Raw genomic sequence first — 15,418 nt, 5'->3', positions numbered from 1 at the left:
CTCCCCTCTTTTTTGGCCCTCCCCGCCGGGCGGGGCCAACAGCGCCACCGTGACAGCTTCTTAAAGGGCCAGTACCCGCAAAGGGTTGGTCTGGGGAGGGGGAGGAAGGCAAGGGATCCGATGCCAGTGAGCAGTGTTGGAAGGAGCGTTGCGGGCTTACGGGTTTGGTTCCTGGGGGCTCGGCCCTTGGGATGCACGATTTTCCTCCCTGCGCTTCCTCCACTTCCTTTTCAGACCGTGGATGGTGCAATCGTTGCCTGCCTAAGCTTCTGCCTAACACGCCCTCCCGCGGTGGGGGAGGGGACCCGGGGATGGATTCCTAGGGGCTGGGAGGGCCTTGGAGGCCACAGCTAGGGGGCCATGCTGGGGGTGGATGTCTGGGACAGGCCTCGAACCCGCCAGCTCCGACCGCACACACTAAATCTGTGCCAACAACCCCCCCCCCCCGCCAAAAAAAAAGACTGGGAAAGGCCAGGGCAGGGTTGTAATAGTCCAAGGCCTTCAAAAGGAAGACTTCCGGTCCCTGGCTTCGGTGCCATCCTCTTCTACAACTCGATAACTCAGTAATTCCACTAACGAAAATGTATCCTAAGGAATAACATTGCTGTGCTCAAAAATGAGTATGGAAGGAAAGAGGTTGCTTCTAATGATGTGAAAAGTTGAAAGCAACCTAAATATCCATTAGGAGAGGATTAGCAAATAAATTAGGGCACATCCACTCAGTGGAATCCCATCCAGATCCAGACATTTAAAATGATACAAATCTGTAGAGACGTTAAAAGATGCTAAAGATACGTAGTTATCTTGAAAATCAGGAAACAAGTACTACAGAATTGTTCCATTATTTTTTTGTCTCTCCCCTTCCATTATTATAAACAACAAACTACATACTACATCCATATATCTGAATATATATGTGTATTAATAAGCTTATAAGAATTTATGCCAAAATATTTACCTTTACTTTCCTCTTTATCTTTTTCTCTATATCTGAAATTTTGCAACTATCATTTATCACTTATCTGATAGGAAAATGAATATATAAATGTTTCTGTAATAAATAATAAAGGTTCTTCCTACAAAGTAGCTCATGAATGTCTCACCCATCTTCATTCCCACCCCTTTTTTGAAGTCAAATCATCTCTCATTTGAGATATTCTAGCTGCCACCCTGGCCAATCCACTCCCTGCATCATCCTAGCCATCTCCCAAAGCCAGAACGACCTTTTCAGAACACAAATTTAATCAAGGGAGGGCTTAAAAGCTGTCCACTTTTGCTACTGAAATCTGTATCTGGCCCAGAAAACTGGCTTTCAAACTTTAGGGTACTCACAAATTACCTAAAGAACATGTTCAAAATCCTGACTCCTGAACCCTAGTGACAATGTTTGTTTTTCAGTGGGGATGGGCCTAGAATTCATTTTTAGTAGTTTTGCTGCAGCTGGTCCTCTCCTCATATTTGAAAAAGAAAAAAAAAAAACAACCTAGAAACTTCTACATGATCTGGTCCCACCTCACCTCTCTTCCTGTAACTCTCTGTACCTCAGCCATTGTGACTTTCTCTCACATCCTTGAAAAGCTAGTCTCTTGTTCCTCGGGACCTTTGCACAGGCTGGTCAGTTTTTTCTCTTTCTGAAATGCTCCCCTCCCCTCTTCTCGGCCTGGCTAACTCTTATTCATTCATAGCACTCAATTAAATATCACTTCCTTAAGACTCCATGCTTTCACTACCAAGGGCCTGGGTTCAATCCCTGGTTGAGGAACAAAAATCCCACAAGCTGCATGGGCATGGTCAAAAAAAAAAAAAAAATTATATATATATATAACTTCCTGTAAGAGGCCTTCTTTGGTCCTTTTAAGTTGGATCCTCTTGTTATGTATGCCTTCATTGACCCTGATAACAATTTGTAAATATACATCTATTTATAGTGCTTTTGGATTAGTGTCCATCTCTTCCTCTGAGGAGTATTAAATGATTAAGCAAAGGTGAGCATTTTTTTTAAAAAAAAGATAACTTCTTTTTAAAAATATTTATTTAAAAAATATTTATTTATTTATTTGGCTGTGTCAGGTCTTAGTTGCTGCTCACAAGCTCTTCGTTGTGTCATGTGGATCTGTCCTTGCATCAGGCAGGCTTAATTGCTCTGCAGTTTGTGGGATCTTAGGTCTCCAACCAGGGATGGACCCAACATCTCCTGCAATGTAAGGCAGATTCTTAACCACTGAACCACCACTAAAGTCCCAAAGATAAACAGTTTTTGACTGTGGACTCTGAGCAGAAAGGCCACCTCAAAAAGTCATTCCATGTCACTCCAAGATAGGGGTCTTCTTGTGTCTATACTATAATGATGGTGCCATTTGCTGTCATTCTTGTTTTTTTCCCAGCCAGGCCACACAGCATGTGGGACCTTAGTTCTCCCACCAGGGATCAAACCCATGCCCCCTGTGTTGAAAGAAGGAGTCTTAACCACTGGACTGCTAGGGAAGTCCTGCATTTGCTGTGATTCTTATGCAATCCTATGATATCTCTTGGGTGGTTAGGTTCAGTTGAAGTTTTGCTTTTTCAGTGCTTATGTTTTGCCTCCCCAAGCAGAGTAGGAGTTGCCTGGGAAAAGCAATAAGATCATATATATTTTTTTGCCTTTCTAGCACCTAGCACTCCACCTGACACATAGCAGATACAGGTTCAGGGACATTGAAGACTCTAGAGTTTTTTCTCTCAGGATCTCAGAACATGGGGAAAAAATCTTCCCATCAGATACAATAGATGTCAATAACTGTCTTATGGCCAAGCCCTTCCCATTCCACAGATGAAGGGACTGAGGCTCAGAGAAGCTAAATAACTTGCCCAGAGTCAGAGTTCATGCAAGCAAGAACTCGGATTCAAACTCAGATCGCTCTGGCTGTCCCCCAGATACTAGGGAAAGGACCTGGGGGAACTGGACTCCCAAGTTCAACACTCTAGCCCTGATCTATGGAGGTTTCTGAGATGAACACCTTGTCCCTGCCATAGCCAAATGCCCCAGAAGTTAGAAGAATTCACCATATGTGGCCCTGATGAGTCCAGATTTCTCCTTATCTGGTAAGTGGGATTAAATATTTCCCCATGAATTCTTCTTATGTTTCTTGAGTATAAACAGAAAGTGCTGGAGATATAGAAATGAAACTACCTTTAAGGATCTTAGAGGTCTCTCACAGAGAATAAAAGTATCTTTTGTTATGAGTCCCTGTGCTGTGCTGTGCTTAGTCGTTCATTCGTGTCCAACTCTTTGTGACTCCATGGATTGTAGCCCACCAGGCTCCTCTGTCCATGGGGATTCTCCAGGCAAGAATACTGGAGTGGATTGCCATGCCCTCCTCCAGGGGATCTTCCCCACCCAGAAATCGAATCCAGATCTCCTGCATTGCAGACAGATCCTTTTACCAGCTGAGCTACCAGGGAAGCCCTAAGAGTTCCTAAGGTGAGCCATTGACAGGACCATTCACCATGGAAACGGGAATTAACAAGTTTGTCTCCTTAACTAGTGCCTCAGGTTCCCTATGTAGAATGATGAGGCAGAAGGGATCAACTAGTTGACTGGAAAACTTCTGACCCTGGGAGCCAGTAGTGAATTTGGACTCTTGGTAGAAGGAAATTAATCTTGGAGATGAGCCAGATGTTTAACCTATAACCTGATGGGTTGGCAGCACCATTGGACTTTGAGAAGGAGGCATCAGGGCTGGGGAGAGGAATGAGGACTGGTGAGCAACACTGCTAGGGGCTCTGGGAGCTCCTACTCCTGTCGGAAGTCACCAGAAATGTCCTGGCCAGTTCTTGGAGCAAGACAGAGGGCAGCCTTCCTCCCTAATCAGTGGATGCTATGGAACTCACAGATAGCCCCATCTCCTCCACCCCCCTCTCACTCACCCAGCATCTAAAGTCAGCATTGCCTGGGGACTTCCCTGGTGGTCCAGTGACTAAGACTCTACGCTCCCAGTGCAGGGGGCCCAGGTTCCATCCCTGGTCAGGGAACTAGATCCCACATGCCGCAACTAAGAGCTTGAATGCTGCCGATTCCACATGCCGCAACTAAAGATCAAAGATTCCAAGTGACGCAACTAAGATCTGGTCCGTCCAAATAAACATTTTTTTTTAATTAATAAATAAAGTTAGCATTGTTTGGCAGAAGAGATGAGGCACCCAGGACCAATGTGCCCTCACCTGAAACTCTCACCCAGATCCGTGGATAGAATTCTAGAGGCTCTGGGGCAACCCTTATAGAGTGTTCCAGCCTACAGTCTTGTTTCCAGTGGAGCAACACTTTAGGTGGCCCTGCTGGCCTCCAAAGAGTGCCTGGTGGGGAAATAGTCACCACAGCTGTGCCTAAATACAGCGTCGAGTGGAAAATACTACAGAACAAGGAAGAACTAAGCTGATAAACTCATGCAACACACATTTACTAGATATTTATCACAGGAAATAGGCATTCTTTAACATTTTTGTCAATTACCAAGGGCAACTTGTTCATAGAAACATGTTTCTAGTTCATTCAGCAAGAATTTATTGACCTCATTGAAAAATCATGAGGTCAGCACAATACTAGCTACTTTGGGGATGGCAAAAAACAAGAAAACAGGATGGGAGACAAGAAAACCTGGGTCCTAGGATCACTCAGAGCTTTCCTGGTAGCTCAGCTGGTAAAGAATCCACCTGCAATGGCAGGAGATCCCGGTTCAATTCCTGGGTCAGAAAGATCCCCTGGAGAAGGGTGTGGCAACCCTCTCCAGTATTCTTGCCTGGAAAATCCCCACGGACAGAGGGCAGTAATCCATGGGGTCGAAAATAGTCAGACACGACTGAGTGATTAGGCACAGCACAGCACAGGATGACTCCATCCTGGTGTGCTATTGGATAAGTCCCTCTAGGCCTTTGTGTCCTTAGCCTGGACTGCTGTTCTCTGTGGTCCCTTTCAGTTCTGACCCTTTGAAAATCCCAAATTAGATGTGATGACAGCATCCAGAGTAGTACTGGGCTTCAGAGTTTAGGCTGGATCTTCAGTCCTTCGGGATGCTTTAAGGGTCAGTCCTGCCCATGGGTGATTTACAATATGCCCAAGAGCCAAGGGGCTTCCTAGGTGGCACAGTGGTAAAGAATCTGCCTGCCAATGCAGGAGATGCAAGAGATGTCGGTTCAGTCCCTGCGTTAGAAAGATCCCCTGGAGTAAGAAATGGCAACCCACTCCAGTATTCTTACCTGGACAAGTCCATGGACAGAGGAGCCTGGCAGGCTATAGTCCATGGGGTTGCTAAGACTTGGATATGACAGAGCGACTGAGCAAACACACAAGAGCCAAAAATGAGTTTATTTCAGCGCACACAATTCATGTGCCCCAAGACACAAAGCAAAAAGCATGTCACAGAGAATTGTAATGCAAACTGCCTTCAGGATGCCTAAGTATGGCCCAGGTCTCCCAGTGTGACCCTGGACAAATCCCTTCCTCTCTGTGGGCCTCTATTTCTTGTAGGATGAGAGTGTTGGACTAGATTTCCTTCCTTCCAGCTGAAGACATTTCTGGAGGGTCCAACAGGTGTGGTTGAGAAGGAAAGGTGGAAAAACCCCTCCCTCTCATGCCTTCTTCCCAGGGCCCTCTCCTGCAGGCTTGGGGCAAAAAGAAACCAGTTTCAGGGTAGCATCCAGGATATAGTCATGCTTGACTAGCTGACATGTGTGGGGGAAGAGCAACAGACAGGGGCCTAGGTAAGCTGCTACCCCTCTGGGCCTCAGTTTGCTCATCTGTAAAATGGGATGATTCAGTGGATGAGTCTAAGGATTCTTCCAGCTCTGTGAGCTAACAATTCTAGAGCTGTAGCTTAAAAAAAGCAAAAACAAGTGTGTGTGGTGGGAGGAACTTGCCTGGTGGTCCAGTAGTTAAGACTTCACCTTCCAATGCAGGGGGTGCAGGTTCAATCCCTGGTGGGAGAGCTAGGATTCCACATGCCTCTTGGCCCAAAAACCAAAGCATAAAAACAGAAACAATATTGTAACAAATTCAACAAAAGACTTAAAAATAAGACAAAAAAATAAGGGCCCCGGAAGGAGATGCGGGCCCCAGTTATTCCTCACTTGGGAGTCTTAACTGGTGCTTGACACCTTCTGTTCCTTCCCAGGCCTCTTGCCTTTCTGGCCCACAGACTGGAAGCAGGTCACTGTCTCTTCACTCAGCAATGACCAAGCCTTGAGAAAGCCAGCATGGTGGCTCCTAGAAGAAGCTATGAATTTGTTTAAAAATAGAGACTATTCTGGGTGCAGCTATCACCACTTGTCATGGTACCTTTAATATATATGTTATTTAGAGACAAAGCTGAAAAAAGTTGCCAGTATATGGACTAAGAGCCTCCCACAGCAGCGAAAGGACAGCAAGTGACCAGGAGGCCTGGGACGGAGGTGAGACCTTATGATAAAATTTCGCAGCTAGGGACCCAGAGTGAGGTGTCTCACTGAGGCTTCTTACCCCGCTAGCAGCAAGACAACAAGCAGGAGGTCCAGGGGGCCGTAGCTGAAAAGGAAACCTACTCTCTCCTCCACCGCCCTGCTGGGAGCTGGAAGTGAGGCCCAGATTTCCTGAACTATTCAGGGTTCCTGCCTGCCCGCTCAGGATTCAAGGCCACGTGAACACAACAGTGTAAGGGCAGCTCTGGACAGTCACATCCTGTATGTCCACAGTCCCTCTAGAGTATCGTCTCTGGGCAGGGCATGCACACCACGGAGGGGGTGGAGGGTACAAACGTGCCTGCCCTCTGGGAGCGTATGAGCCTGCAGAGACAACAGAGCCCCAAGAAGCAGAATGGAGCAGTGGTAATGAAGGGACCCTGGGAGACACAAGCCAACTCGGCCTATAGAAGCTCAGGCCAACCATTTGCCCTCTCTGAGCCTCGTTTCCCCTCTGTAATGGGAGGACTGGACTCTTTGATGCTGGGAAACCCTCTTGGCCCTGAGGTCATGAAACCACAGAGAACAAGACACGTGGAGGGGCATGGGCCCAGCCACACAAAACTGGCCCAGTTGGCTTCCCTCCAGCAAGTCATCTACGACTGACATACATTTTGCCCCCTTTCTGCATAAACATGTATCGAGAGACTTCCTTTTGGAAGGCTCTGTCACATATATTACTATTCTCACCACAATACTACAAGGTAGATGCTATGTATTCCATCTTATAACTAAGGAGACAGAGGCCCAGTGAGTGGCAAGACCAGGGCAGAGGGAACGTCCTTGGTGGTCCCGTGGCTAAAACTCCATGCTCCCAATGCAACGGGAGTTCAATCCTTGGTCAGGGAACTAGATCCCAAAGGCCACAACTAAAGATCTTGAATGCCACAAGGATCAAAGATCCCGTGTGCCTCAACTAAGTCCCAGCACAGCCAAATAAATAAATAAGTAAAATATTAAAAAAAAAAAAAAATGACCAGGGTAGGACCCATGCTATCTGGGTGTGGTGCCAGATGGGGTCTCCCCAGGTTTGAGGGGTCTCCCCAGTATAGGCAGAGACATCTGTGGCCTCTTTCTCCTAGGAACTCCTTGCGGACCCAGACACCCCAACAGGAAGGCCTTGAGTTACGTGTCTGGAAGGCACATTCCATCATCTTTAAGCAATAGGGGCTCTCTGGCATATCCATTGAGGATTCATCCTGTCCATCAGACACAGCAGCAGACTAGACTTTACCCACCCCATCTGACTTCATTCTGCCAACTCCTCAAGATGAGTGTTGTTGCTGTTGTTATTATTATCATCATCCCCACTTTAAAGATGAAGGATCCGAGGCCCAGGAGACTTAAGGAACTTGCCCAAAGCCACAGACTCGGTAAGTTAAGATACAGGGATCTGACCCCAGGTTATCAGAGCCCAGAGTGGTTAACCACTGGACCCAACCCCACCGAAAATGTAAAGATCTAGACCTGGATTGAGGCTCTGCCACTGAACCAGCTATGTGAACTTGGAAATTCATTTGATACTTTATCTCTTAGAATTTCCTCACCCCATAATAAAGGACAGTAACCTCCACCACTCTGAGTTGCCAGAGCAGGACATGGGGGTATCTGTGTGAAGAGCCAGCACAGGACTTGGCAAAGGGTAAGCCCAACCCTCATCTCCTGCCTTGATGTTATCACTCCTTGCTTTGGGCCAGCTGAAATGCTACTGCCACTCCCACTCCCTGAGCAAGGAACTCACCTTCTATATCAGAAATGACCTCTGCCCCACACTTTCTCACCTTGCTGTTTGCAGATCCTGGGTTTCCATCCCACGCTCCCAGACATTGTAGAACTGCTCTAGGGGTGGGTAGGGGTACAAGCCCAGATGCCCCAGAGATGCTATAGGAACAAAGCTTCCAGACTAGGGTTGCCAGAATTAGGAAAAATAGAAAAGAAAGGCTGCGCAGTTAAGTTTACATTTCAGATAAACAAGGAATAATTGTGTATACTTATACAAAGAGTTCATGCCTTCAGTTCAGTTCAGTCGCTCAGTCATGTCCCCCTCTTTGCGACCCCATGAACCGTAGCATGCCAGGCTTCCCTGTCCATCACCAACTCCTGGAGTCCATCCAAACCCATATCCATTGAGTCGGTGATGCCATCCAACCATCTCATCCTCTGTCGTCCCCTTCTCCTCCTGCCCTCAATCTTTCCCAGCATCAAGGTCTTTTCAAATGAGTCAGCTCTTCGCATCAGGTGGCCAAAGTATTGGAGTGTCAGCTTCAACATCAGTCCTTCCAATGAACACCCAGGACTGATCTCCTTTAGGATGGACTGGTTGGATCTCCTTGCGGTCCAAGGGACTCTCAAGAATCTTCTCCAACACCACAGTTCAAAAGCATCAATTCTTCGGCGCTCAGCTTTCTTTATAGTCCAACTCTCACATCCATACATGACCACTGGAAAAACCATAGCCTTGACTAGATGGATCTTTGTTGACAGAGCAATGTCTCTGCTTTTTAATATGCTGTCTAGGTTGGTCATAACTTTCCTTCCAAGGAGTAAACATCTTTTAATTTCATGGCTGCAATCACCATCTGCAGTGATTTTGGAGCCCAGAAAAATAAAGTCAGCCGCTGTTTCCACTGTTTCCCCATCTATCTGCCATGAAGTGATGGGACCGGATGCCATGATCTTAGTCTTCTGAATGTTGAGCTTTAAGCCAACTTTTTTACTCTCCTCTTATACTTTCATCAAGAGGCTCTTTAGTTCTTCTTCACTTTCTGCCATAAGGGTGGTGTCATCTGCATATCTGAGGTTATTGATATTTCTCCTGGCAATCTTGATTCCAGCTTGTGCTTATTCCAGCCCAGCGTTCCTCATGATGTACTCTGCATATAAGTTAAATAAGCAGGGTGACAATATACAGCCTTGATGTACTCCTTTTCCTATTTGGAGCCAGTCTGTTGTTCCATGTCCAGTTCTAACTGTTGCTTCCTGACCTGCATACAGGTTTCTCAAGAGGCAGGTCAGGTGAATCTGGTATGCCCATCTCTTTCAGAATTTTCCACAGTTTATTGTGATCCACACAGTCAAAGGCTTTGGCATAGTCAATAAAGCAGAAATAGATGTTTTTCTGGAACTCTCTTGCTTTTTCGATGATCCAGCAGATGTTGGCAATTTGATCTCTGGTTCCTCTGCCTTTTCTAAAACCATCTTGAACATCTGGAACTTCATGGTTCACGTATTGCTGAAGCCTGGCTTGGAGTATTTTAAGCATTACTTTACTAGCGTGTGAGATGAGTACAATTGTGCGGTAGTTTGAGCATTCTTTGACATTGCCTTTCTTTGGTATTGGAATGAAAACTGACCTTTTCCAGTCCTGTGGCCACTGCTGAGTTTTCCAAATTTGCTGGCATATTGAGTGCAGCACTTTCACAGCATCATCTTTCAGGATTTGAAATAGCTCAACTGGAATTCCATCACCTCCACTAGCTTTGTTTGTAGTGACAGTTCCTAAGGCCCACTTGATTTCACATTCCAGGATGTCTGGCTCTAGGTGAGTGATCATCCTTTAAAAAACTTATATTATTTATTTTTATACTTGTATTTAAAAAATTATTCTTTATCTGAAACTCAGATTTAAGTGGTTTTCCTGTATTTTAACAGACAGTCCCTACTCCTAGACCTCAAGTTCAGGTTGGAAGACAGCCCAACAAATGATTTTTTTGTTTCATTTTGTTTAATAATTTTATTTGTTTATTTTTGGCTGTGCTGGGTCTTTGTTGCTTCAGAGGCTTTTCTCTAGTTGTGGTGGCACATGGACTCAATAGTTGCGGTTCCCCGGCTCTAGAGCACAGGCTCAGAAGTTGCTTGTGGCTCAGGGGCTTAGCTGCTCCACAGTATGTGGGATCTTCCCAGACCAGCGATTGAACCTGTGTCTCTGGCATTGGCAAGCGGATTCTTTCCCACTGAGACACCAGGGAACCCCCCAGGAAGTGGTTTTTGTTAAGAAATTTTAAATAAAAGAACCCATTTTAGGTATACAATTCAACATTTTCTAAGTAAATTTACCAACATGACAACCATCACATAATCTGGTTTCAAAAACATTTTTATCACCCAATAAAATGCCCATTTACAGTTAATTCCCATTACCTCCCCCACAAATAGCTTTTTAAAATATTTAATAAATAAATAATATTTTTCTGCTGTAAAAATTCATACACTTAATGTAGAAATAAGGGGTGGGAGGGAGATCAGAGAAGTACAAAGAAAAAAATAAAATCACTCCTAAGTGCATAATTCAATGAGAACAATTATTAGTAATTGGGTAAATGCTTTTCTAATTTTTCCCATGTTCATATTTTTTCAAGAAAAATTATATCACATTATATGACACAGTATCTTACTATTTATTTTTTTGTAATACATCATGAAAATATTCCCATGGCATTAAATCTTCTTCCACAGCCTCATTTTTAAAGGTCGAGCAGTATTCCATTTTTTTTATTTTTATTTTTTAAAAATATTATTTATTTATTTGATTGAGCTGGGGCTTTTATGCTGCAGTAGGCATAAACTTCGATCCTCCTTGACGCACTCAGGATTTTTAGTTGTGACATGAGAACTATTAGTTGCTGCTTGTGGGATCTAGTTCCTTGATCAAGGATCAAACCCAGCTGTCCTGCTTTGGCAGCATGGAGTCTGAGCCACTGAACCGCCAGCAAGTCCCCCATTGTGTTGTTTTACCAGTTTCTTTATTCAATTCCTTTTTGATGGACATTTGGGTTGTTTTTCTATTTTTCACCATTTTAAATAATGCTGTGATCCACCTTCTTATAGCTAAATCCTTGCACACATCAATTATTGTTTTCTTAGAGGTGGAGCTGTTTTGTCAAATATCTTGCATGCACGCACTCGTGCCTGCTCAGTCGTGTCCGACTCTCTGCAACCCCTTGGACTGTAGCCCGCCAGGCTCCTCTGTTCACAGGATTTTCCAGGCAAGAATACTGAAGAGGGTTGCCATTTCCTTCTCCAGGGGATCTTTCTGACCCAGGGATCAAACCTGTATTTCTAGCATCTCCTGCACTGGCAGGTAGATTCTTCACCACTGAGCCACCTGGGAAGCCCATTTTGTCAAAGGGTCTACGCACTTTTAAAGCTTTTGATGATTTATTTCCCACCTTGTAAGGGATACCACCCTGGGACCCAGTTGTCCAAGTCAGAAGCCTCAGGTGAAGTTCAACCCTAGAGAAGGCTGATTGATAGCTGATGGTGGGATTCAGACTGGTCCTTAGAGGAACAGGTCCTGGGAGTGCAGAGGAGAGAAGCTAACAGGTTCTGAAGACTGTCAGGTACTGGGGGGACACTGTGGGATCTCCCTGGAAACCAGAATACTGTTGCCTTACCCCATCCCCTCCTCACCACCAGCCACAGGTGCCCCAGACAACAAGCTTGAGCAGCTCCTTCCCTGCTGCCCTGTTTGTCTCCGTGCTCCAGGCAAGCTGGACATGGCTCGCAGGAATCTAGCCAGCTGCAGTCTGCCCTGAGCCCCGCCCTCCCCACGGTCCGGAGAGAGTCAGCGTCGCTTCCAGGGGCCGACCTTGGCACTCCCTCACCCAGGGGTCCAGCCTCCCTGCCTTCACCCCGCAACCGTGGAAGAAGACCGCACGCGGAAGGCTTGGGGAGGTGGGTGTTGGACTGGAGGCGTAGATCTTGTGATGACTCACTTGCCCGCGAAGAGGGAGAAAGGGGCTGGGGGAATGAATGGATTGCAAACCAGAGGGGAGGGGCCAAGGAGAAGAGCTTTGGTGCCTCGATTCCACCGCGTCAGTTTCCTCAACATCTGCAGTGCGTGGGGCTGAGCGATCCCACTGGGGAGTTGCGGGGGGGTGGGCTGGCTGACGTTTGCTTCCCGCCCGTTGGGTTGGCCCGAGCAGTTCATGAATGACTCACCTCATTGTCAGGCTGATTCACTGCTCGCCTGGGGACTTGCGGGAGGGTTGGGGGGGGATTGGGGGGAGCTGGGGCGGGGGCGGGGGAGGGGAGGCGGCCGCAGCCTTTCTGCTGGGGTCCGGACGCGATGGATGGGTTTCCGGGATGAGAAGGAGGGGCGTGCACATGACTTGGTCCGTGGAGAACAAGCTTGAGATTCTGTCACTAGTCTACCTGTGACTATTTACATTTAAATTAATTAAAATTAAATCCAAGAGAGCTTCAGTTTCTCAGTGTCACCAGCCACACTTCAAGCTGTCAGTAGCACGTGCTGTTGTCAACAGCTACTCTATTGGATAATGAAGAAAGTTCTATGCGGCAGTGCTGGCCTACACAGCATTCACATACACAATGCCACACAGACCAGACCCTCAGCCACCTCCGTACACTCAGACCTCCCCCACTTGTAAGCAGCACATAACAAATACAATTCCACACACATTCCACACACTCATTCAACATGCAACAGCCACACACCGACACATCCCCGCAGAACTCTCAGTATGTGTACACACTTCCAGTGTATGCCACTGTCCATGGGAAGACAAATGTAAACACGTAAACATGCATCATCACTGTGAATCGCATACAACTGTTAATACAATCAAAATACAAATTAGGACGAAATGTATTTGCAAATATGCTGAAATAGAGACAAACTCAAGCCATGTGGTTCCCATAAAAAAATCTCAGCACATGTTTGCAAACTCGAGTAGAGGGGAAGGGAACCCACGTTGTTGAGCCTCTGCCAAGGTGCTGGGCATGGAGTTAGCCATTTCAATGCATTAATTCATTTAATTCCACAGCAATCCTATGAGGAAGTTGTATTATTCCATTTTCATAGAGGGAACAGCTAAGTTCAGAGAGGTAAAGCAACTTACTGAAGGTCACACAACCAGTTAGCAGTATGGTCAAATATGAACCCCCATTTATCTAACTCCATAGACAATGCAGCATGCTGTCTCCAAACACTCCCTCTAAACACACACACACACACACACACACACACACACAAATACAGGTGTGCTCTTTCCTGTACTTAAGAAGGCGAGGCTCCTCATCCAACAAGTACAGGTATTTGGGGAAGTGAGCATGGAGTTGCCTAGACTCCTTTGTACTCCCTTCTGACAAATAGCATTAGGTCATTCAACAAACACTTGCTAGTCTTCTGTGCGCTAGGTCCTGTGCCAAGTGCTGGCTCACAAAAGTGAAAAGTCATAGTCGGTTGCTCTGAAAGAGTTCAAAGGCGAGCAGGGAGGTATGAGGGAAACTTGAAGACAATACAGGGCATGCAAGAGACCTAAGCTATCAGAGCCCCCAAGTCCAGGGAACCAAGGAGAAGGAAACCTGAGTCAGTCAAAGAAGGCTTCTTGGAGGAGGCAGCATGTGACCTAGGGCATGAAGGGTGAGTGGGGTGGAGAGGGATTGGTATTGATTGGGACATTAGTTGAGAGATGAGATCACTTCCCAGGTGCAGGAGACACAAGAGACCTTGGTTTGATTCTTGGCTTGGGAGGATGCCCTAAGTAGGAAATGGCAACCCACTCCAGTGTTCTTGCCTGAAAAATTCCCTGGACAGAGGAGCCTGGCAGGCTATAGTCCATGGGGTTGCAAGGAGTCATAGCACAGATGCACATGAGAGATGAAATAGGACAGGGAAGCAGATTCCAGGGCATTGTAGGTGCTGGGGAATTTTTTTTTTTTTAACCCCACCATGTGACATGAATCTTAGCTCCCTGAGGAGGAATCAAACTGGTGTCCCTTGCAGTGAAAGCACGAAGTCTTAAGCACTGGGCCACCAGGGGAAAAAGTCCCAGCCCTGGGGATTTCACACATCATCCTCAGGTGACTGGAAGGGATTGAACATTTTTTACAATGGAAAAAATAATATCCTGCTTGCATGTTGGAAAGAATGGACAGAAGGGAGGAGAGCTTGGACTAGGGAGACAGTGCAGCAGGCTATGGGATTGTCCAGGCAGGAGATAGTAAGGCTTAATGTAGAGTGTAAGATCTGGACAAGATTAGGGATACAGAGGGATGAGGGATCAGAGTGTATCCTGGCCCTGAGATAGTGCAAGGCAACAGCTTTCCCACCCATGAAAATGTAATGAAAGCTATGATTTTCTTTCAGAGCAAGGCATATGTGCATAGGCACGTGATGTTTTGGATATAATTATAGAGGATTCGTATTCCCTGAATCCCCAGTTTAAGAGCCCAGTTCATTGGAATTCTAAAAGGTAAAACAATGTAGTGGTTAAGCTTGTAGATGCTGGTGTCAAACTGGCTGGTTAATTATCTTAGCTGTAACACCTATTAGCAATGTGGGCTTAGGCCAGGCATTGCCCCTTTCCTCCTCTGTAAAGCAGAAGTGATCCAAGCACCTATATCAAGACCTGTTGCTATGAACAAGTGAGTTAATTCATGTAAATTAATGAACCTTGTCTGGAACACAGAAAGTGTTCAGGGAAGTCCTGGTGGTTATTACTATAGACTGTTGTTGTTACTGTTTAATCGCTCGGTCACGTCTGACTCTTTTGCGATCCAATGGACTGTAGCCAACCAGGCTCCTCTGTCCATGGGACTCTCCAGGCAAGAATACTGGAGTGGGTTGCCATTTTCTTCTCCAGGGGATCTTCCCAACCCAGGTATTGAACCCCCATCTCCTGCATTGGCAGGCAGATTCTTTACCACTGAGCCACCAGGTAAGCCCATTACTATAGATTAACTCAGTACTAATGAGACATTCCCCTTTGTACTCGACTTCGCAGCTGAAGTTCTGGTGTCTTCTGGTATGGGTCCTCCTACCTGAGTCCTAGAACCCACTTTTCCATTTCCCAGAATCTACCCTTCCTTTTTGGTCTGAGTCTCCATTATCCTCAACCCTGGTTATTAGTAGTAAGCCCACTAACCCCTCTTTGAAGAGAAGGAAGAAGAGGACCAGACTAGATCACCATGGGGATCTAATCTTTGC

Source organism: Cervus canadensis, chromosome 1, assembly GCF_019320065.1.
Source record: "Cervus canadensis isolate Bull #8, Minnesota chromosome 1, ASM1932006v1, whole genome shotgun sequence".
Taxonomy (NCBI): Eukaryota; Metazoa; Chordata; class Mammalia; order Artiodactyla; family Cervidae; genus Cervus; species Cervus canadensis.
Note: the sequence above shows the minus strand (reverse complement) of the source record.